The sequence below is a fragment of the Enhydra lutris genome, unplaced genomic scaffold (genome assembly GCF_002288905.1).
Source record: "Enhydra lutris kenyoni isolate GAN:26980312 unplaced genomic scaffold, ASM228890v2 scaffoldscaffold8, whole genome shotgun sequence".
In the NCBI taxonomy this organism is placed as follows: Eukaryota; Metazoa; Chordata; class Mammalia; order Carnivora; family Mustelidae; genus Enhydra; species Enhydra lutris.
Window position 1 is genome coordinate 35,475,500 of NW_019154092.1, and position 25,667 is coordinate 35,501,166.

Here is a 25,667-nt window from a genome sequence, read left to right on the forward strand (position 1 = left end):
CCGACTGTGCCCTCTGAGGTCCCCTAGCTGGTGAGGAGCCTCCTTACCTGCCGGGTCCAGCTCCGGTGTAAGTCGGCTGTCCCATTCTTTCACAGGCTCTTGCAGCAATAGCTGTATATTGTCCCTGAGCGTGAGAAGAAAAACAGAACTCAAATCCAAGGTGAGAGCTCAGTCCCTAAGAGGAGGTTAGGGTAACATCAGTCCTGCTAAGGAAACCCCTCTGGTAAGACCCTGCAGGGAGCCAGACTTACCCAGGTCCAGCGACAGTGCTTCCCTCTCCAGGTCACAGAGCACCCTCAGGGCTGGGGAGCAGGATCTGGGGTGTGTGAATTGCAGCATTATTCCCAGAGCTTTATTCTCCTTGTGGCTCTTCTGATACAAATACATACATGGCCATTGTTAAGTTTTTGCCCATCCTGTCATAGGGAAGGTCCTGCTGAAGTTTGGCTCTTAACCACTGGGAGGCTGTCCCAATTCATACAAACCCTAAATGAGTTTTCATCTCAATTCTTATAGCAACCACTGTATGAATCACTCACTCATTTGGCACCTACAATATCCTTATATATACCTGGCACAGGGACCCATAGACATGTGCCTTGTTGCTGCAGTTGCCGAAAATGATGCAGATAATGGCAATACAAGATACTATGATAAAAGTAAGGGTAAGTAATGTGCCCTAGGTCACTGGATCAGGACCACAGCAACCTTAACCCCAAGGGTTAACATGGATTCTCTTGTTACAGAGACAGGATGAAGGGGGATATTTTAATATTTTAATGTGAAGGTTCTATTTAGTAGCTCTCAGACCTCATGAGGTGGCTGCACTCCCTACTCATTTAGGAGAACATGCTGCCACTTTCTGAGAATATACTCACCCTTAAAACACCCATAAAACATTCTGGTGCTAGGCACTGGGGAATCCAGAGTGAATCAAACACAGTATTTGCCCTCAAAAAGCTCATGGTCTAGTGGGGGAGAATGTTAAAGAGGTAACTTAAAATGCAGTGAAGTAGAAGCAACTGCTATATGAGCTAAGGAGAAGAAATAACTCATTCAGCTCTGGGATGATTTGAGACACTGATATTTGCTAGTTGGAGATAATGGTGGAAGATATTCCAAACCGAAGGAAGATAAAGGCAATAAGGTAATACATTTGGAAAGGACCATATGTGTCAAGTAACTGTAATTAATATGCCTTGTGATCTTATATAAGTTATTTACCTTTAGCTTCTTCATCCCTGAATAAACATAATCGTGGTTTAGGTGTGTTTAGTGAAACTGGAACACAGAGTTTCTTGGCATGGAGACATGGCTGGGTGAGTTGGGGCCAGGTTGCAAAGCTCTTAGGGATCCAAGAACTGTAAAGGGGTCTGGACTTTATCCCTCGAGATTATTTTAAAGAGAGTGGCATGACCACATATGTATTTAGAATGTCACTTAAGTCCATACCACACAGGAAATTCTATACAGTCTTGTGTTTTTCAGTATTTTTCTTTGCTGAGTGTTAGTCTTGTTTACCCAAACACATTGTAAGCTACATGAGATCCTTATCTCTCATAGCAAGCAGCAACATACTCAGGTCATAGAATGCCCTTAATATATATTTCTTGATTAATTCTAATACAATTATCTGACTTTCTCCTAGACATCTTAATCGATAACATTTATAAAGCTTAATACAATCACATAAAGCAAGAAATCCTAGAGCACGGAATTTTATATTTTACATAAACCTTTTATGAAGAGAAGCTTGCCTTCATTTTCCAAAAGCCTTACATTCACCTTGTAGTGAATCTCCATATGTTTGGGGAAGTGTCTGAGTGGTAAATTAGGAGGGCTGGAGATTGTAGAGACCTAAGTACAAGTGGGGAAAATGAGCTACTGTGTTCAACAAATCCCAGCAAAATACATTAGAAGGCAGAGAAAGAGATGTGGTGAGAGACTGAAAGTAAAATGAAGTAAAAGAAATGCAATTGATAGAGGCAACCAGCTCACAGATCTCTTTACTAGTGGGTCCAGACTCTTCTTTGGAGGCCACTGGATTTAGTGGTTCAAAGGGAAAAATGTATACAAATAAAGTGAGAAAAATCAATGGTGACTTTGTAGATTCTTGAAGACTTGAGTTGAGTGAGTTATTTTGTATTCCTTTGTTAATCTTTGTCCATAAGTAGAAGCACACAACACAAACACTTGGACCCAGTATATCTCAGCCCCTCTTAGGATTCATAAACCCTGGATACTGCCCTCTAGGCCACACATTCCCTCTTCTTCACAAAGATAAATTTCACATCAGCCCAGCAGTCAGCCGTCATCTATTCTCAGGGGAAGAGTATATAGCATGATCTCCCTTGAAATATTAGCTCTATTTACACGGGTTTGCGTGGACCACATTACTTATGAGTCACCAAGGGGAAACCGAGCCTCCAGTAGATAAAGCGATCAGCACAAACCTCTGTAAATAAATCTGAAATTTCAATGAAGGTCATGCCAAGCTGATTTATTCCTCAGCACCCTATGAAATAATGTTGACCAGGTAAGTGGTTTTCATTTTTTTCCTCCATCCACATAAGGGAGAACCTTTTTGCTCTAAGGAGCTTGTCACGCATGTAACAATGAGCATCTGGTTAGAGAGATAATACACCCTGAAGGAAATAACCTTCTATTATTATATTAGATTCTCAATACTGAAAGGCCAGGTCATATAGCAACAATTTGGTGTTGTTTTTAAATTTAATCTGGTGGTACAAGTTCTCAGAACTTAATTGAGGAGCTATAGTTCAACAACAGAAACTATTTTTTATTCAATAAACATAAAGGAAGCATCTACCTACAGGAAGCACTGAGCAGAAATGAAGTTAATCAGTATAAGAGAGATGAAGACGGATACTGCATGGTCTGTGAAAGTCTCCCTCCCAGTGTCTCCATTGAAAACCCTTAAATATTCTGAGAAGTCAAACAATATCAATGGCATATTGACAAAACAGTCAATTAGTAAGTAATCATTCAATCTATATTTATTGAGCTTTTCCTAAGCATAAGACTTTATCCTAAATATTGAGGTGTGGGATAGAAGTAAAATGAAAGCATAAGAAAATTTTCCTCAAAAGCTTATAGTACAGTTGAATTTTATTATATAAATAGTCATTGCAGTGAGAAAAGAAATAGACAAATTAGGTGGGTTTCATTTTGTTTTTTGTGTTAAGCTCAAGAACCATGTATCTTTTCTAAACTGAATTTCCTACTTTTCCATCTGTCCTATTATACGCAACCCATAAGTAGCAAAGAGACCTCAGGACCCCAAAGCATTGTCCTTTGAGCAGGAAAAAAGAAATGTGATGACACCAGAAGATCTTAATAGAATTGTTGAGAAAGGTAAAGAGAAGCTTCAGGAAGACAAAGATAAGAACCAGACATTTATTAGTTTTTTAAAGAAGATAAGATGCTAAATACTGCTAGAAGTATGCATCACAGTATGATTCTGCCAGGTTTAGTTGGAATTTACAGAGCGAATGGTAACAACTCCTTTCACTTCTGTCTCAAATCATGATAAAAAATAACTTCAGTGTGTATGGGTGCCATTAGAAACTATAGCTTAGGAAAACAAGCTGTCCCTGGACCCAGTGTTAACAGAAACACCAACTTCACTCATTCTAAGAAAAGTTTCTCTGGTTCTCATTTTAAAATCTCATTTATAGGCAAACAATTGATAAATTACTCATAAAATACTTCTCTTTATAAAACTTTCTTATCTTAAGGAGTCCACTGTGTACCTAAGACTGAAAAATCTGGATTTTGTTACACTGATTCATTTTTATTTAAACCAATTTCCTTATCTTCACCCTCTCGTACAGTCTTCTGAGTTTTTCTAGTTTGACTTTTCTTCTAACAGATATTTCTTCTTTGGGGGCATAGCCTCACACCCTGTTGGAGAGAACAGTTCAGGTCCTTCTATCTGTGGTAACTGATCTCCAGTAATACGTGAGCAACTGTTTTGGATAAAATACATATATGGTAATTTTGTTGGATTTTCAGTCTTTGCTTACAAAGGTTTCGGAACATTTCAACTGGGTAGGGCATTAGCAAAAACCTGAGGGCCGCTCTTTGTCATGCTGAGGCGCTCGCCTGTATCTTGTGCCTTTTTTTCCATTTGATCAGGCTTTATGTGTGCTTTGATCCAGGCAAAACATAACAAAGATATTTTTTAGTTGCGAAACTCCAACTATATATTCACTGAGGGCAAAGCTAAAACCATCATTAGGCAACAATGATGCTTTGAAATTCTGGCTGTAGGATTTTGTGGAGCATATTCTCCTTCCCCTTTATGTGAATAAAACCTTTTATAATGCTTCATATTCACGATGCCTCCTGGTTTCCCTGTAATGCAGCCCTGCTTTGTTATTCCCTCCTTGCTGCTAAAGAAAAAGAGGACAAGAGTGGCTAAGTAACTTGCCCAAAGTTATTCACATGGATTAAAATGAGAATATTAAAACTATTGTAAAGAATGCAGTGAATGTTCTCTGTAGTCACCCGTTCTTCCTGTGGCAATGCTAATATATATTGCCTGAAATGCACTCCCTCAACTACCACCTGCCAGTTCAAATCCTGTCCTTTAGGGATTAACGCAGGTCCTACCTCCTCAAGGTCCACTTCTTCCAAATCAGCCTTCTATTAGCTTCTCTCAGACTCACCAGCTGAATGCAGAATCAAGCCCTGTTTTGTATTTCTCCCAATGCAATCCAAATTGGTGAAGTCATAAGGATAGTAATGTTTCCTGCTTTTGGACACAGTGATATTCATCCTACTTCACATGGCAATAATAGTAACAATAATTATTTCATTAGTTGACAAAAAGCACTAGATTGGAGTCAAAAAGAAAGCATGGATTTATGTTGCTGTTGATAAGCTCTTGAAACCCAAACAAGTCTAAGATTCAGTTTTTCAATCTATAAAATGCTTTCTGATAGTAATTCTAAAAGTACAATTTTATGATTCTCTTGTTTACTTGCACACATCCTTTGGGATGGTAGAAGGGGAACTTTTCCTACTCCTTTTCCTCCTGCTTCTAACTTTTATCTGCACATTCCTTCAAACCTGACCCAATTAGCTCAGCATTTTCAGAAGTAGGATTTAGAAAGGTGTTACTGAATGAGAGTACCACTAGACTATTTAACTGATCAACACTTCAAAACATGTATTTTGAAACATATTGAAGCAAAGCTGAAGACAATAATCATGGACTCTTCAGTTTGGATTCTCTGTCTCCAATAAATGGAAGAAGACCGTAAGCATTCTTCCAGCATCTGGAATTAGAAGTACAGCAACTTAAATTTAAAGAAATTAAAATTGTATATGAAAGTCCTTAGTAATTAAAGGAGGAAAAGTTTGTCACTGGTATTATTCATCCTTTGAGGTAACACTGCGCTCAACTTGACATTATGGTATCTGAGTTTTAGCTCAACCCCTGTCATCAAATTAGGCATTTGATGAAATGAAAATTGTCTCTAATGTCCCTTCCAATACCAACATTCTACTAGCTGGGGTCTGATTGGGGCCTCCCTTAAGTAACTCCATATCTAAGTTTCCAGCACCCTCCATTCCCCCCATAGTAGTGTTCTCTTCCTCCATGACATGCCCTCCTAAAACAGCTTTTCAGTCTTATCCCTATTTATCCCAGCTTTTTAGAAATCTGCTACTGCTTTAAGTACTTGAGGCATGAGGCAAGCTCATGTTGTCCATTAACATGCATATATGAGAATACAGGATCTCTATGGAATCTGTCCAATATGGCAAAAGAAGCTACTGTTGGATCAGAGGAAAAAGTGACCCATATTCCCTGGTCTGTTGACCAGTCTCCTCAATTTTCAGCAGATACCTGTGTTGCATTATGACTTGATCTTTTACAAATACCAAATGACACCCCAGCATTAAGGAAACCAACCTCACAGGACTTTTTGCCAATAATTTTGAACCAGCTAAAACTTTCATCTTGTATATGAAAGTGACAACATGGTATAAAGAAAGTACTCATAGAGACCTAAAGCATGAAGCACCTTAACCAGCCTCAGTTTCTCTATCTATAAAGTGAAGTGGTTGTACAAATCCAAAATTACAGGAATTTTTTAGTAACTTAAGGTAGATCAAGACAATAGACTACCATGCAGCCATTCTAGTGGAAATTATACAAACCATAATAATATGGAAAAAATCTAAATCAATGTTAAACAGACATAGAAAAATATTTTATTGTATTTTTACTTCAGTAACCATACAAATACATGTGTCTGTAAGAAAACACTATACAATAATTGAAGTAACCATTTCGGAGTAGTTTCATAATGGCTCATTTATATGGATGATAACAGTTTGAATAATGACAGACTCTTTTCAGTTAATAGTACAGAGGTTAGAATGACTGCTCAGGTCTCATCCAGCAATGGATTTCTGTGGTCCTTTAATAAACACGTTCATGCCAACATGCTTAGCAAGTATAAATGGGGTAAGAAGTTCCTCATGGAGATAAAAAATATATAGGTATTTTTAAGTATGGAAAAAGCGCCTTTATGAAAAAGCATGTCTCAAATAGACTCATTTGTTTCTATAGTTTCAAAATAGGGGGAAGGGGAATAAGGGGAAGATCTTTTGCCTCCCATTGAATTTTTTCCTTAGCCCAGGAACAATTAGGCACCCTTCCTAATTAGGCACCCTTCCTATCCTTCTGCATATATTTTTTACATACAGCAGTTACCAAATTGCAAAGGGACTATCTTTATGTCTGACTTTCCCCAGAAACTGTGACCCCATAAAAATAAGGATGGGGCTTTATTAATTTTTGAGTCCTCAGAACCCAACACAGTGCAGTAGGGGGCCAGATTAAATGTTGGTTTGAATGAGTAAGTGAGGGAAAAGGAGGAGATTAGCACTCTTCTCTTAAAAATAGAGATATTACAGCTGCTCAGGAGTTAGTGTTCCATCCCAGGGCCTGTGGGATTGTTTTTGTTTGTTTTTCTTTTATTTGTTTTCCCCCCAAGCCATCTTTACATACACAGCCCACTGGAATATCTTCTGGTTGCCAAAGAAACACAATTTACGCTTTACCTCACAGACCCAAGGTTTGCCTGACCAGACTCATTAAACTTGATAGTTTTACACATCCCCTTTCCTTGTTTATTGTTTTAGTCAGCTCTGCTAATAAACTAGCTTTGCTCATATTGATTTTTTTAAGATTTTTATTTATTCATTTGAGAGAGAGAGAGAGAGAGAGAAAGCACAAGCTGTGGGGAGGGGCAGAAGGAGAGGGAGAAGCAGACTCCCCACTGAGCAGGGAGACCAACATGGGGCTGGATCCCAGGACCCCTAGATCACAGCCTGAGCCAAAGTCAGATGCTTAACTGACTGAATCACCCAGGCACCCCTGCTCATATTGATTTTTTTCTTACCTGCACTCATCTTAGATTCTGGAAGGTTTCTCTCAACCTCCTTAACTCCCATAGAGAAGACCATGAATATGGGGGGTGGGGGATGGGGAAGAGTTTTCTTTTCCCCCAGGGGAAGAGTTTTCTGATATTCTTCAGAGAGAGAAACTGTGTTCCCTAAAGCATGGTAATGTACTATTCCTACAAGTCCTTCTGGGGCACTCAGGGAAGCAGTCCCAGGACAGAAGTCTCCCTTTTTTGTTATGTCTAGATACAGAGGCATATATAAAAATAAGTTGTTTTTTTACTTGTCAGTATTATTTATTTCACAGCTGTTTTCTCATTATTCAGAATACTCCTCTGTGTTTTCTATCCTTAAAAATTCCCTTGCTACTGACTCTTCTAATCAGCATTAAATATGCCCAAGTCTGTTCCATCAAGATACCTCCCTGTCTCTTACTTCACCACACAGTACCTTGAATGTTGTCCACAACCATCGTCTTCACTTCCTTTCAACTTCCAGCCTCTCCTTACACCAGTGCTCCAGTGAATCTATTAGCCCAAAGGTCAGCAGTGGTCTCTGTGGCTAAATTCAGTGGACATTTTACTCAGTGATGGTACATGTCCTCTCTGCAGCGACAAATATTGTTCTCACTCCTCCACTGAAACACTGTGCTCACTTTTCTTGGCTTCTTGGAAATCTCATTCTTTGGCTTTTCTTCTACCTCTCTGGCCATTTCCTCAAGGGCTTAAATTATTTTACTTCAATATTTGGGTTCTGTTTTCATTTCCCTTCTCATTTTACTTTGTCTACCTGAGAAAATTAATCTATTTCCATGATTCCAGAAGTTCCTGTGTGCTGATGATTTTTGCAATCTCCAGCTTAGCTCAGCTGTCCTGAGCTCCAGAATCAAATAGTGAACACCTCCATTTGAACATCTTAGAGGTACCTCAAATCCAGTATGAAAATGAACTCATTATTCCACTTCCCCAGACACATACCTCTTTTGTATTCTTTATCTCTATGAAACATAAGACCATGTGTCCACTTACCTGAATCAGAAACCTGACAGTGATCCATAATTTTTCTTCTTTTTCTCCTTTTACCCTCCTCCCACCTCACCAGTCACCAAATCCTTCCTCTGTAACTGTGTTGCTTTTCCTTCCTTTGTAACTCAAACCCATCCACTTCTCTCTATCCCCCTGCTGATACCTTAATTCAGGTTACCATCTTCCTTCATCACCTGGACTACTTCCTTACCCTTAGAAGATAGAGTAGAATGAGATCCAAAATGAACTCATTGCTTTCTTCATGTAACCAAATTATTTTCATCAGCCTAAACATGTTACAGTTCTATGTGGTTACTTTACCTTGATCTTCAGATTGCTTACAGATTACAAATGAAGCTAGATGTTCAAGAACATCAAAACAGTGTCTGCCTCACTCTGCTATCCTTAATTTTGTAATGGAGATTTATCTTTTGTCTCATTCACAGTCTTACTTCATTCATGGTATTAGTGAACCAGGGCTCATGGTGCATAAAAGTGTTACAAATACTTAGGTTACAATGCAGCCCATATGCTTAGGTTAAAATACTTACTGTGTGACTTGGGGTAAGATATTTAATATCCCTGGGTCTCAGTTTCCCATCTGAGATATGAATGGCGTCTACCACAAAAGATAATTGTGAAGCCAAAATTTGTTAATATAAGTCAAGAGTCTAGGTAAATACATGGCATGTGGCAAACTCTGTTGGCCTTTTCTCTTATTATTTTAATTGGCTTATTTCTTCTCCTTGCAGTTTTCATGCTCATACTCATACCCAGTTGAACCTCTTTCTGTCACTAGGAACACCTTTTTGGCATCCCCTCTTTTCCTTCAGGCCAGCTTTGCACCTGCACCTGAGTGCTGTCTTAATGGTTTTGTCTTTAGAAGTGAGGGAAGAAGGGGCACCTGGGTGGCTCAGTGGGTTAAGCATCTGCCTTCAGCTCAGGTCATGATCCCAGGGTTCTGGGATTGAGCCCCACATCTGGCTCCCTGCTCAACAGGGAATCTGCTTCTTCCTCTACCACTCCCCCTGCTCACGCTCTCTCTTTCTCTCTCTCTCTCTTTCACATAAATAAATAAAATCTTAAAAAAAAAAAGTGAGAGAAGAAGAGCCTAAGAACAGAAGTAACCACCACCATCACAGAGTAAGTGAATGGAAGAGATGGAACCAAATCCTATACCTCATAACTTTGTATTCAAGGTTCTCCTCATCTCCAAAGGTTCTTTCTCTCTTTGTTGAAGGAAAATATTTCCATATGCCCTGCACAAAGCATTATTTGTAGAACAGAGGAAAGGATGCTGTCAAATCATGGCTCCATTCTGCCATGATGTCTACAATTCCCATCATTAAAAAGACTTCCTAATATACCCTGGAGAAACTTTCTCTTGGGAAACCATTCTCACTATTTCCCTTCCATTCCATTTCTTTCTCTTTTATTCCTCATATTTATGTCAGGACTTAGCACAATTCTTTAAAATAAGTTTCTTCTGTGTCTCCTCTCACCTCACCCCACACCCAGTAGCTTGTGAGCTCTGTGAAGGGAAGGACATCTCATTAATCTTTAAATTTCCAGTGCCCAGCACAGGGCTTATCTCACAGAAGATAATTCAATAAAAGTGTATTTTATGAATTAGTATTTTATGAATTAGTATGAATTTTATGAATTAGTAAAAGTGTATTTTATGAATTAGACTTCACTCTGAGTCAAAGAACAAAGTATTTAAAAAATGGCAACATCCCAAGGGAATGTTTAAGATGACTCTACACAAGCCAGAATACATCAAAAGTCTTATGAGATTAAATCTAGAATAGCTGGTATTCAAGGGAGGACACTTTCATCTGCAAATAACAGAATGCCCAACTAAAAGTGGCTCAGATTTTTTTTTCAAAGATTTTTTTATTTATTTATTGAGAGAGAGGCAGTGAGAGAGAGCATGAGTGAGGAGAAGGTCAGAGGGAGAAGCAGACTCCCCATGGAGCTGGGAACCCGATGCAGGACTTGATCCCGGGACTCCAGGATCATGACCTGAGCTGAAGGCAGTCATCCAACCAACTGAGCCACCCAGGCGTCCCAGTGGCTCAGATTTTAAGGGTACAATTTAGTGCTTATTTCACAAGAAGTTTGGAGGTAAGTAATCCCTCAGCATCAGTGAACCAAAGGCAAGATGGCAGGGGTGTAGAAAAACCCACTTTCTCTTCTGTGAGGCATAACTCAAATTGCCTTGCCAGGTTTTTCCTCTCCTGTTTTTAAACTTCCATGAGACTTCCTCCCAATACTATTTTAATTTGCTTCTATCTTATGTCCATAGCTCATCTTCCCAAGTAGATGTTAAACAGATCAAAGGGAAGAATAGTGTCTTATATGTGTTTGTATCAGCCACTGAGATGTCTGTTATGTCCTGATAGACACTTACAGCTTAGTCATTAAGTAGTTAATTGAGGTCTACTCATGTCCCACACACAAGGGATTTCCACAGAGAAACAGTGCATGTTCCCTATTATGGAACACAGGATTAAGGTGGAGAGGGGGATGTATTCACTTGCTCATCCAGAAAACTAACCCAGACTCTCTTGGATTTTCTTGGTTCTCTGAGATGTTACTGCCTGCGTCTTTGATAAGGATGCATTTCAGATGAGTTCCTCAGAGTCATGCCCTTATGCTGTCAACATTGCCACAATTTTATCTAGATTGAGTTGAAGCCCAGTTGATTTAATCCAGAAATTTATTTCTGACAGACAGTGGGGTAGCATTTGTCACTATATTCTGAATCCAAAGTCAGAGAGATTGAGAGTCAGTGTCATCACTGTTTGGGTGGTAGTGAACCACAGATCTTGTGCTTTATTTCCATCATAAATTGTTATTTGTTGTTTTTACAACGTGCATAAAACCATAGGTTAAACAACTTGGGAATGAGTACTATATTTTGGTATCCAAGTTTGGCTATTTTATTTAGAGGGTCTGTTCTCTTTAATCTGGACTTTTTCCTCACTTACCTCTGTTAATGGAGCAAAAATTAAATAAATGTGCTTCAAAACTCCCCCTGCTTCCTTTGGCACATATTTAGCAGAAGATACCATTCTTGGTCTTGCATCTCACAGATTTCCCTGACAGCCTCAGCAGGGGAGATATGTGAGACAATCCATAAAAAACATGGGGTTAGTGTAGACATTCTGTCAATGAACAGAAAAGTAATTCAGAGCCCCTGCTAGATTCAGCTTTCTATAATATTTACCAACTGAAGTCAGTTTGGCAGTAAAGTACCCATGTGGAAAAGCCAGAAACTCGAATTACATTCCCATACAATTTTTCAAACAATGGCTATTTTCCTAAACCATCACCATCACCACACATTATTAGGGTGAAGGCTAACCAAACATTTCTATTTTGTTTCACTTGAAAGTTGAATGAACTTACATGAATCAAGGAGGGGGATTGCCACTTCCTAATTTCCAAGACTGTGAGTTTGACGTCCACATGTAGGGTTAAAAACTGTTATGGCAAATGAATCCTGGTTCAGTCGACTTGAGATAAATTCACAATGTGATTGATTATTTGTTTTGTACCTGGTTGTCCCTAGATGGATTTAAAGTAGAATTCAAAAAGTATACATAGTTTAATACAATGCACTTACTGGAAATAGAACACAAATTTGTCTCCAAGCTTCCAAGAGAACTACAATGAAAAAGGGAAGCTAGCAGTCACATCACTTAATGTTTGGAAGATAAAACCCAAGCCATGTGCACAGGAGAAATTGATTCTTCTAAGAGCAGAGTCCTCACAGAAAAACACTCTCATGCAGTGAACATCTTTAAAAAAATTTTTTCACATTATGGAAGCATTAATGATTTTCATAGGACTATTTCCTAGAAAGTCAGTGTGCTTATTGACACAGCACTAAAGTTCAGCATAGGGATAGCATTTTCTGTGGTTCTACCATTACTTGTGTGGGTACATGAGACAATAGAACAGGAAATTGGCAGGTAACATTTGTTTATCATCTACCAGGATAGCCTGCTGAATCATTGGTATTACAGTTTAGAGGTGGGCATAAAAATGAAAGAGATGTTTCTTTTTTTAAAAAAATACTCTAAAATTAGGGGACAGATGGGCTGTTACTTACAGTGCTCAGGCTTTTTGAAACTCTTCCTAAGATTTCTTGGACCCAGAAGCTATACCTATCTACGTACCCTGAAGTAGAGATAAAATTATTTAGAAACTTTGGCAGCGGGGGGTGGGGGGGGTGGGGGGTGGGGGGGAACAAACCCAAAACCTGTTTTCACTAAAATGGCAGTTGTGTCTAAATTTATATAGTCTGGCTATGTCATCAACCAAATCACTACATAGTTTTCTTAAAATTTTATTCCCTCTGCCAGTACATTAGCTTCTCCCAGGGCATCAATTCCTGCAAACAATTTTTTGGAAGGTTTTCAGAGACAGCTACCCTAGCAGTTCCATGAACTGTAGCCATCCCCCAATGCAATCTGTTATTTCTACAACCCCTATATGTGTACTAAATTTCACTGAAAAATATCAAATATACAGAAGATATTACTATTTGATAAGTTTGCTCAGCTTCCATTTTGTCTCAAGATGAATGACTGTGTTAAAAATAAAAAATAAAGAGACATCTTGATATCCTATTATAAGGTAAACAATTTCAGCAAAATAGGTCAATGTAGAACAAACCCATATTAAAACAAAAAGTTTCAAGAGGGTTGAAAGAGAGCAACTACTCCAGCAGAATGAAAAACCGCATGAACTGCCTACTGTAGAATGGCACACCTTTTATTAAAACTTTAATGAGATTATGCATGCAAAGCTCTCTGGGCTCCGGCTAACTTTCCTTCCTATGTAAGAGCTTATATTCCCCTTTCTGTGACCTACACGTACCCCTTACTATTCTCAGAAAAAAATGCCTCTGGTTGAATATTTTCTAAGAGGGTGCAGCAATATCTCCTATCCCTGTTTTCTCCTGCAGCATGATCTTGCCCCTCCCCAATGAGAGGGGGAGTCTATTTCTCCACCTCCTTGAATCTGGAGGGACCCTATGGCAATTTAGATTAATTGAATAGGACAAAGTGATGTGACCCCTCCTGGCATAATCCTTAACTGAAATGGCATCTTCCAACTCTTGCCTTTCGCAGCCTGTATAAGAAGTCTATGATACTCTGATAGGCACTTGAAAGGTATTGAGGCTCCAGACATGTGAATGAAATGCCACCCATTTGAATCGCCAGTTCAGTTGAGCCTTCAGATGATCTGGCCCCAGCTATTCTCTAAAGACAACTGCCTTAGATACTCCACCAAAACTCCTTGGGAGAGCCTGGTTAACCCACAGAACCATGATAGAAAACAATAAACTATTTTTTAAACCACTGAGTTTGGGGATGATTCAGAATAAATCAAATTCCCTAAATATGCTTGCTCTCATTTCTGTTTCAACTGCTTAGATTTCTATTCCGCCCTATTTTTGCCTTTTAAAATCTCACTCATTCATCAGAACTTAACTGACTCAAGTCCTCTAGCCAACAGGAACCACTATCTTCATTCTAGTCTCATAATAATTTTTCCATACCTATGTTTTGTGAGTTTCCACTATTATAGCATATAGAATACATATTCTTCATTCGCGGATTCATTCATTCCAAAATATTTATTGAGTGCTTTCTATGTACCAAGAAAAAATGAATACAATACAGTGCCCAACCTGAAAGAAATTACTGACTGAAGTGGGGGACAGATATAGACAAGATGAGGCTCAGTAGTTGTGGAACTTCATGGAAACAGTAAGAAAGGGTGGCAGGAGGGGAAGGAGTCAGGAAATAAGTGAGCTCAGCATGGAGAGAAAAGGAAGGATGTCCCCTGTAAAAGGGATCACATGCATAAACAAATTTCCCAGAAGTGAAAGACAAAATGGCCCTTCTGGGAAACTATGGGTATTTCAGTATTACCAGATGTAAACCAGAAATTTTAGAAGACTAGAAAACTGAAGAAGGGCATAGATTATAGGGAGCCTCCTGTGCCATGCTAAAGTACTGGGATTATGCCCCACAGAGACCCTAAAGAGAGCCTTAAGAGTGATGAGGAGAATGCCATGGTCATATTAGAGCTATAATTTATTCTCATGGCATATATATAGAATGTAGAGAAAAGGAGAGCATGTCTGGAGAACATCTGAGGTGTCTGTGGTAATAGTCCATCCCAGAGATGGCAAGAAACTGCCTAAGAGCAGTGGCCGTGATGATAGGAAGGAAAATTAATTAACCCAACTCCTGCATTTGCAAGAGGGAAAACTAAAACCTCAGAAAGATAAGAGCTTTTCCCCATGTTCTAACAACACATGAAGGAAGTTTTTGAGATAAAATTCAGGTTACCTGATTCCTCACTTTCTCCATTATATTAAAATAATATTTCTAAACTCCTAGATTATTAGCTCATTAATAAAATGATTAGGTACTCTATTGTTATATTTGTAACTTTATATTTCTCCTAACATGCTGTCCCTTATGTATAGTGAGTGCTTGAAAGTATTTGTTGACTTTAACAGATTCTTAATTCACATTCTGGTGGCACTACTGTTACTAATCTTTCCAAAAAATTTATGAATATGTAGCAATTTGGGAAGACATGGTTCTTATGTAATGAATGGAAGTTTGTGTAACAACAGTATATCATGGTATTTTCAAGAAAAGCATTTCCTCTTCCCCCATCTGTAAATATGTATCCTATTCTTCCACTAAAGACTAGCTCAGCACCAACTTAAGAGGGATCTCCCTTGATCCATCCCCCAAGTTCACAGCTCTCTCTAAGTCATCACGTCTTCTCAGGTTTCCATGACATGAAATGTTCAGGATACTTTAGAACTTTATCAATTATTTCTCATGTTTTCTAAGATGGTTTCATATACGTTGATCTTTCTTCTCAGTTAAATGTATCATTGTGGGTTAGAAGGGCAGTGAACACACTTCCTTCTCTTGTGCATGCAATAAGAACATAGTCAGAAATACTTGACCAGGCAGTTTGTAAGAGTCTTGAATTTGCCCTTGCCTTTACTATATTTATAAACAAAGACACATGAAATAATTAAAAAACAGTGGGGCACCTGGGTGGCTCAGGTTAAGCAGCCCACTCTTGATTTCCACTTAGGTCATGATCTCAGGGTCCTGGAATCAATCCCTAAGGCAGTCAGGCTCCATGCTCAGCAGGGAGTCTGCTTGACCCCTTGCCCCTCCTGCTGCTTGTGTGTGCGAGCCCTCTCTCTCTCCCTTTCTCTCTCACAAATAGATAAACAAAATCTTTTTTAAAAAGCTTAAAAACATAATTACAAAATAACGTGTAAAGGAATTTGGTATGATGGCAAATGAGGAAAAATATTGAACAAATTAATATAGTATTTTATTATATTTATGTTCTAATTAACTAAATGATAATAATAATGAAATCTTATGTTTGTAATGTGTTATATGGTTTGCAAAGGCCTTTCATAAGTATTATGTCATTTACCTTAGAAAAAGATACACTAAGGAACACAGTAATTGAAAAATGCTGGAGTTATATATTAAGGAATGAATTACCAACTTTATTCTAATCAGTCAAGAAAGACTTCAGGAGTAATTGTGTGCTAAAGTGAAGTTTTGTTGAGTGAAAATGATACTATCTTATTTCGTCTTTGTCTATGATATCTATAAAGAATGATGTCTCTCCAAGGGAATAAGCAGGATCTTGAAGATGTCAGAAGATGATTGCAAACCTGACATGGAATTCTGAAATGCAACTAAAAGTAAAATAAAGACCAAAAAGATTTTCTCCATTGGACTGAATCTAGAAGAAAATTATTACATTGTTTCAACAAATAATTAAATTTGATATCTTAGAAAGAGACCACTATTGACCATGTAGGGGTCAGCCAGTTCCATTGTCTTCCTCTTTTTCCTTATGTGCTCACCAGAGTGACAAATGAAATGGGCAAATACTTATTTTTTTCTCCTTCCAGGCCCTTCTCTGCATAGAATTTGGGAACTCATCTAGCTAACCACTGAGGCCAAAAACAACAAATCAGATAGAAGAGGCAGAGGACTGGATGGATCACAGAGATATGTCACAGGTCTTTTAATATAACAGTACTTTTAAATAATAGCTCATGTTATAGTTCCTTGGGCTCCTTTGCAACCACAAAAACAAGGATTGCCTCTTGTGCACAGAGTCTAATAAAAATCAGGTAGCAGATTTCCAGTACATGAAATATATTCTACTACATTTTTCCATGTTTTTTAATTCAATTTTTATGAGCCTCTGTGGCTGAGGGAACTATGACTAAAGGAACAGGGAGTTCTGGGTATTTTAACTGCAGGCTGATATATGCTCACAGAATTATAGGGATGGAATGGACCATGGGAATCAATTTGTCCAATCCCCCTCATTTCACAAGAAACTGAGGTCTAGAGTAGCACTTGCCAACTATGTATATGTGATGACAACATCGAAAGTGAACACATTTTTATGAAACAATGGGATTATCTGTAAAGGCCGATCATAGCTAAAAGCAATCATCTGGGGGCACCTCAGGCTGGTTGACCACCAAGAAGGTGGGATCAATATCTTGGCACACCTATATCACATTCACAGTATTTCAGTGTTGGCAAGGTATACATCAAGGGGGCGCTCTGGTCTAGGGTACACACATCAAATAGCAGTTTTATAGGAATAACATCTGAATATCTGACTCTCCAAAAGGTACTTGTATTGCCTTGGCCAGTTGGTCAGGGGTAGTGGTTAAAAGTATAATGGTCCGCAATAGAGTTGATGAGATGCAACAGGTGCTTGCCTAAGAAATTTCTGGCTGTCTTATGTATAACTACTTAATGTCTATACTTTTCAGATTCATCCAAAATCTCTGGCCTCCAAAAGTAGAAATTTAAATCATTGTTCTATCCCACTTTCACCTCCCCTTCTACTAAATTTTATTATAACTAAACAGAATTGTGATTTTTAAAATAGAAAAAATAGCAACGTGAATAACTGCTCCAAATTCCATGCGTGCACACACATACACACACAAAAGCAATCATAGAAGTCCATACTGAAATAATGAAAATCCTATGATGTTGCCTGGCTTTCACTTACTGTAATAATTTTTAAAAATGTATTTCACTGTACCATGTTCTTTAGCCCTTAGGCAGAGGCAGAGTGCTTGCTGAGTCTGTGGGTGGTCAAATCTCCACCTCAGTAGCCTTCCTTAGCTTGTCTCAGAAAACTTAAAAGGAATCTAAACTATTTATGAACTTTGTGATTCATCTGATTAAAACCATATGAACCATACTTTATTTTTTATGGTGCTTGTGGCAGTGCCAAAATCAGAAACACCAAGGCAACTAGGCAGTGGGGTTATTGGCATTCTGTTCATTAGCATTTCTTCTCCATCATAACAGCTTCCACATTGAGTTCTTAGGTCTGAAGGAAAGAGACAGAGAGAAAAGATGCCTGCTTCTGAAATGTTTTCTTATATGCTGCATACTTAAGACTATAACAAGATCCTTCTCATTCCATTAAAAATTATTACTTCAGTAAATTCCAGGTTGAAAACGAATGACTACAGAATGATTTTTTTTAAACATTTGTAAACCTTGCTTTTTAAACAACTCCACTTCTATTGCACAGAAAAAGCCTGTTCATTTCATTTGACTACTTTTTAATCTCGGTTTTTATGAGGACACTAATGACCCTCACAGATTGTTACCCTCTAGTGAAATAACAGAGCTTTGGCAGCGGCTGGATTCCAGTTGAAGAGTTCTGAAACTCACTGTAAATCTTCCTGTTTTGTTGTTCTTCAAACCAGGCTTTGCCATCTGCCTTATGAATTGAATTTTTGTTGCAGTATTTCACATGATCTAAAATATGGTTATTGCTATCCATAAACTGAGGTTCCTGGAGAGTATTAATTAAGTCCAAAATATTGCACCAATGTGCACAGTGAAATACAACACAAATGTCATGGCGTGACCATCATTATAACCCTCTCTGCATTCCATGATGGCTGTTCTCTCAAAAACCCAGAGACAATTTGGTTGTAGCAGCCAACAAAGTTAAATCTGAAGACTTAAATTCAGGTGGATGAGATAAATTGAAACAGATCTTATTGCTCCCAAACACTCTCTTGGAAATAATGGCATCTTGACATTTTATCAGTCACTCAAGCGGTCATTCTCAGCAGTATCAGCCGGACCTTGAAGGATAGAGCTGTAAAGAAGGGACTGTCAGCCATAAACATTCCTCAAAACCATGAAAACCACAAATGAGAGCTTAAGTAATGGAGGACGCAATACCCTTGATATTTCAACAATTACCTGCAACAACAGGCTTTGTTCAGAGCCGTGGTCATTTTTTCAGGAGCTTTTCTTGTCAGACCCAGCCTAGGGTAACTGGAGAAAGGAAAGAGGAGAGGGAGGAGGGAAAGGGTGGTACAGACATCCTTAGGTTAAAAAGTGAACTTAAGTTGGCTGCATATTTAAGCTGATGAGAATTTTTCAACAGCAATAAACTAAAAAAATAAAAAGTAAAAATATAACAACTAAAGATTGAACCAAGGATATTAATATTATTAAGCTTGTGGTGAAGCTTTGAGATCATTAGAAAGGCATTTACACTGCTCAGCTGTTTCCTGTGTGGTCATTCCTGATGTCAAATTACAGAGGAGAAAATAGCAGGGAATGCATTGCAAGGAAGAAAAGGTAGTAATGGATAAGAATGTAAGTATGGGAAGGCAAAATAAATTTAACTTCATTACACCTCAGGAACATATCGCTGTGTTGTAGAAGAAGAAAGACTAATTTTAAGTGAAATTGGTGCTATTATCTTGGCAATTGGGACCCAAGAAAACTAAATGAAATTGAGTATACACCACAACCGAGTCACCCAAACTCAAGAGACAGCAGACATGGAAAGGTTAAATGCCCTAGAAATTGCATTTGTGGAGTTTCTCAACACAAGAGATTAATGGTTACTCAAAGCAATGGATAAATATTAGCTGAAGACCATTAGCCGAGGAAAACACATCAGTGCATCACGGTTCTCAGGGCTTATCAGATCAATTTTAAATAGGTTTATCTTGGACTTTTCTAACATTTAATGAGGAACAAATTGTTTTGTTTTGTTTTTTTCTGTTTCCTCTACCCATGTTGACTTTTTGATATTACCTAGGAGAGAACAATTAAAATAAATGGCTCTGTGACAAAGTGTTAATTTGCTTGTCTCTGAAGCAATTGGAAAAGGGTCATTTTATGATTGTTTCCTCCTATTACACAGTTTCTCATAATATTTAGATTGACTAGTAGACTCTTTAGATGAGAGAAGAGTTTGAATGGTCATTTGGCTCTTTCCACAGACTTCATATAGCACCCACCTCAACAATCTCAGATTAATGTGAATTTGCTTGCTTTTGAGTAGTTCTCAATCCATGTTAATCAAATGGTCAGTCAGTCTTCTTTATGTTATTGTCTATCTGGGGCCCATCACTGTGCTAAGTGTGAGGTGAATTAAAAAAAAAATGAATAAATAAAGCCCAAGTCCTTACTCAAGAAGCTCAGCATCTAGGGTGCCTGCGTGGCTCAGTGGGTTAAAGCCTCTGCCTTCGGCTCAGGTCATGAACTCTGGGTCCTGGGACTGAGCTCCACATTGGGCTCTTTGCTCAGTGGGGAGACTGTTTCCCCCTCTCTCTCTGCCTGCTGCTCTGCCTACTTGTGATCTATCTCTCCCTGTCAGATAAATAAAATAAAATCTTAAAAAAAAAAAAAAAGAAGAAGCTTAGCATCTAGTAAACTTAATTCACTCATATGATATAAATCAATTTCTTTGGTCTCTAGGAAGGATGGAGGTAAAGTGCAATTATGTTATCCATAGTTTCTTGATTGCATATAAGAAATACTGATATCCAAAGCTTCCAATCAGACATTAACAAACCACTTGGAGGGAAGCAGGGAGTAGTACATGAAGACTGTAGAGATTGAATAACAGCTTTATGGCTTGGGGTTCTGCACAATTAGCTCTTCTTTGTCTCTTAGTTCAGGTTTACTTGCTTCCCCCACCAACTATGTTATCTGCTTGACCATTCTTGAAATCACAAAGACTTCTAGATATAAATTTGTCTCTTAAGTTTTATTTTGTTTTTTGTTTGCTTGTTTAACTTTCTTCTTCTACAGTGTCACTCCCAAATTCAGTAAGGACTTTGCAAGACCTATCTAAATCTTTTTATAAGCAGCAAATAAAGCAACACAAATGTTCAACCAAATGGTCCAGTTTTGAAAGTAGCAAGTGAAATTTCTGCTTCCTTCAATGAACCATGCATTTCATCTTCATTAAAAGAATCACTTCTTTTATTCTATGTCAGTAGCTCATAATAAGACATCAGTAGAGTAGCGCTTATATGCTATGGCTTGGTTGACCTGTAAAACAGCCTCCCATGATCCCAGTATTTCCCTTTGTAAACAGCATGGCATGAAATAGCCTGATCCCACCCATATAGAACCTGCAATGTCACAACAAACAAAATAGCACAGAAGACCATGCACAATTTTCATATATTAAGGACTGCCCAAAGATGTGAATTTGAGTACATTTGTTGTCTGAAAACACAGGTCATGAGTAAAGGAAACTTTGAGAAGATTATTTCATGAAAGAACAAGACAAGTCCCTCCAGTGATCAGAAAAGAAAAATGTATCCCTTCTAGCATCAAACAAATGGAATATCCTGAGTCTTAGAAATAGTAACATTGTTATTCACAGTGGAGGCTCTACATAAGGGAAACTGATTGGGATAGAAGAAGGGTACTTAGTTGAAGAACTTTTTGCTTCATATTTCTGTTGTGTATGTGTGTGCACGTGCATGCACATATAATCTATATGATCTGTTTAAACTTTTTAAATAAGTATGCATATTTTTTGTGTTAAAAAGAGTAAAAATCTCACATAACTTCTAGGACATGGTTTTCTTTTTTTTTTTTTTAAGATTTTATTTATTTATTTGACAGAGAGAGAGAACACAAGTAGGCAGAGAGGCAGGCAGAGAGCAGGCTTCCCACTGAGCAGAGAGCCCGATTCGGGGCTCAATCCCAGGACCCTGAGATCATGACCGGAGCCGAAGGCAGTGGCTTAAGTGACTAAGCCATCCAGGCACCCCCATAGTTTGCTTTTACTAAACATTTTTTCATCTATATTCTTCAAAATAAAGGGTGACCAATACTTATCCTACCCTGTACTCTTTCAGCTGGAACATAAATACCTTTTGTCCAGCTCATAACCAAAAACAAAGCAAAACAAACCTATGAAAAACAATAGATCTAAAAATTGCTTGGAGCCCATAATGTTGACCTCTTCCTTCCACCCAGGTTATCACTTTGTATTTCCTGGTTTATTTCATTTTTAAATTCTCAGCTACATACCCTGACTTCAAAACTTAATTTCTAGTTCACTTTGATTCAGATGACTCTCTGGCCTCTCATTCTGGATCTTCAGATTTCCACTTTCTCATAGAAAAAGAGAAATTCATATCTAAAATGCGAAACATTTAACAGGAAGGATGACAGAAACTAACCTGAAAAGATAGGAATCCAACAAGAGAGGTAGCAGGAAGCATTTTGAGCAGAAAAGGAGTTAAGCTACAGTTACCCTCACCCAAACATGAAGGACACTTTTAGATAGGGCCTCCAGGCTCAGCCATGTAACAAGTGAAGGGATGAGTCCATCCTGTTTCTCTTTCTGTTTCCTTCCCCACTTCACATCTAATCCTACTTCTCTTTCTTATCTGTCTATTCAGCCAAACAAGTATGAACAAACGAACTAAATTTTCTTTAGGAGTAGCAAAGAAGGAAAATTCTGTCCTTACACTTAAGGAAATTTGCCTGTAAATAAGGAGTGAAAATTTGTATTTGTATTAATAAGTAACTAAAAATAAATAAATAACTGAAAATATAAGTACCTGCTTTCTCCAAAAGAATCTAGTAATTAAAAAGCTCTGTAGTGAGTGTTCGGCTTTGCAAAGAAGGGCCAAGACCTGAATTTGGAAATATGGACAGACAAGAGCGGATTTTTTTTTTTTTTTTTTTTTTTTTTTTTTTTTTACATAAGAAAGTGCAGGGAGGGGTGGATACCAGATTTTGTTGGGATAGGGGCAGAGAGAAGTTAGAAGGAAGAAGAGAGAGAATGGCTCAGCAACTTACAGAAGTGTGAGAAGGACTTTTGATGAGAAACAGCCTAATATTTGATTCTAAGATTTTGATTTGCTAGGATATAGAACTCCCTTCTTCTCCCTAAACTTTCCGTAAAGTCTGCGAAACGCAGAAGACAAACAAAAAAACTGCTATTTTTGTGGAAATGAGAAAAATAGACTAAGATCCAGGCTTGGATAAAAGCCGTAGTGGAAATAAACCAGGAGAAAACATAAGATGGAAAATCTGGAATTCAGAGAAGACAAGAAGCTAGAGCTAGACACTGACCTTAATAACATAACCTACCCTTGAACTCTTGAAAATCTTGGTGGAGGGCAATGTATTTTATGTAGGGCATGGAACAGGAATATAGGCCAACCTAGACCAAAGCTGACTTCTGGGTTCTCCATGTATCTAGTGATATAAGTCTAGTATATGTCTATATCAAATATGTAAGGGCGCCTGGGTGGCTCAGTGGGTTGAAGTCTGCCTTCGGCTCGGGTAATGATCCCAGGGTCCTGGGATGGAGCCCCGCGTCGGGCTCTCTGCTCGGCAGGGAGCCTGCTTCTCCCTCCCTCTCTCTCTGCCTGCCTCTCTGCCTACTTGTGATCGCTGTCTGTCAAATAAATAAATAAAATCTTAAAAAATATATATGTAATAAATGCCAGAACATGCTAGAGAGAGAGTAAGAGATCAAAGCAGGGAGAGAGTCAGGAAAGGATTTTTTAAAAAGTAGAGTTCAAAGCATGAGCCTCAACCTGATCTCACTAGCTAATGTGAAATATGGCCATTTTGTTATAACATTAATGTAATGTCATTTGGAAGCTGTGTCTTGGCTTCAAAGGCTTTGTAAACACCCAAAGCCCATAGGAACTGGTCATATGTAACCCAGATTTTAAAAATAAATAAATAAATAAATAAATAACCTGAGGAAAATAAAATGTCTTCACAGGCTTTCCCAAGAGAGTTCTAGTTTTCTTTGATCTTTTCAGCTAGGGTCTAATGCTAGTGGTGTCTTTCCTATGAGTTCCCCACATGGGAAATAGAGAATGTAAACTTAGAATCCCACCTACTTCTTATTTAAGAAAAGGAATAGTGTATGTGCCCAGTATCTTTGAATCTCACTTTTAACATGCCTAACAGTGTGACCCTGAGAAAGTCATTTGACTCTTCTGAGCTCCACTCTGTAAAGTAAGGGATGAAGGCAGCTACTTCATAATGTTAAGAGAATTAAAAGACCTCATAAGTAAAGCACTTAGCAGAATACCTAAAAGTAAATATTCAGTAAAGTGAAATCCTTATTCCTATCAATACAAACTCCTATCATAAGCCACACCAATGTAAAATTATTTTCTTTTAGATGTATATTTATTTAATTCTACAAATATTTGAACTTAATATATGTTTATAGTATTTTGCTAGATGTTGAGGAACTACCAAAAATATAACTTTCCCACCTTCTAAGAGTTTGCTATCCACCTGGAGACACAAGATAAACACAACCACAAAAAATAATTTTTAAAAAAAATGAAAACAAGGGGCACCTGGGTGGCTCAGTTGTTTGGGCAACTGCCTTTGGCTCGGAGTCCTGGGATCAAGTCCTGCGTCAGTCTCCCAGCTCCATGGGGAGTCTGCTTCTCCTTCTGACCTCCCCTCTCATGTTCTCTCATTCTGTCTCTCTCTCTCTCTCAAATAAATAAATAAAATCTTTTTAAAAAAATGAAAACAAGGGACACCTGGGTGGCTTGGCTGGTTAAGTGGCTGCCTTTGGCTCAGGTCATGATGGTAGGGTCCTGGGATGGAGTCCCATGTTGGGCTCCTTGCTTAGCAGGGAGTCTGCTTCTCCTTCTGCCTGCCACCTGCTTCTCCCTCTGCCCGCCATCCCCCTGCTTGTGCTCACTTTCTCTCTTATTCAAAAATAAAGTATTTTTTAAAAATGCAAACGAATGTCACTAAGTGCCAAAGGGAGTAAACAGCATATACTATAGTATGGAGATTTCACTGTTTCTCTGAAAAAAAGGAAGGATTATCCGGAAAAAAAAAATACTTTCAGATTAGCAGAAAAAAATGTATTGCTCATGCCCATTTAGTAGCTATTTGATTCAACATTTTGACCTCGGTTACTGGGTCAAGCAAAAGTCCATCAATAAATCAATAAATCAATAAATATTTGATAAGCATCCGCTATAATCAAACATTACTGATGTCCTTATATTAATGAAGGTGGCTACTGCTGAGAAGAATGCAGAATACCACTCCCAGCACAGGGAAAGTTTCTGGGCCTACCCCGTTTAGCTCACCACCAATGCCTGCAATTACCAGCATGTTCATGGTGCTTCGCAATTGTAGACACCCTGGCCCCAGGCAGAGAGAAAGGGCCAGAGGAGGTGAGGGTGTCAATAATTTTGGCAACAAGTATATCCAGCTGACCAAACCCCTCACCCTGGGTTGCATCATCAATTTGCACTTTCTTACTAATTATACTTTTGGTATAAAAAATTCCCTTTATAAGGATAGCGCTGTTGCAGCTAGATTTCATTGCACGAGTGAGGAATTTTATAAAGTTGGGAATAGGAGGGTCATAGAAGGAGCTCTGATTGTGCATGAGGACTGCTGGATGAAGCATTACTGCTACAGATGAGAACAACTTTATTTTACCAAGTTAAGTGGTGAACTTCACCCAGGCAAAGAAGTTGAAAAACTAAAGGGCTTCACGGCATGACACCAGGCTGTCAAGATCATTGATGATTGCATTGGTAACTGGCAGAGCCCAAATTTTGAACCTCCTCAATATCCATGCATTTCTGCACATATTACACAACCTAAAGAATATAATAAGTTGTTTTTAGTTCAACTTCAGGAAGAAACCTTGTTTGCAAACCCTAAAGATTATAAGCTGGTAGCTGCTCTATTGCGTGAATTGTATGATGATGCCCCAGGGTAAGGACTCATCACTTCTAGTCTCCCTCAGCTTTTGGGCAGGTTCAATTTTATATACAACTGA

General features: G+C 38.4%; 1 pseudogene; it reads left to right on the plus strand.

Annotated features, from left to right (window-relative positions):
- The first annotated feature begins 592 nt into the window (after positions 1–592).
- LOC111142415 lies at positions 593–25,667 on the plus strand (annotated as a pseudogene).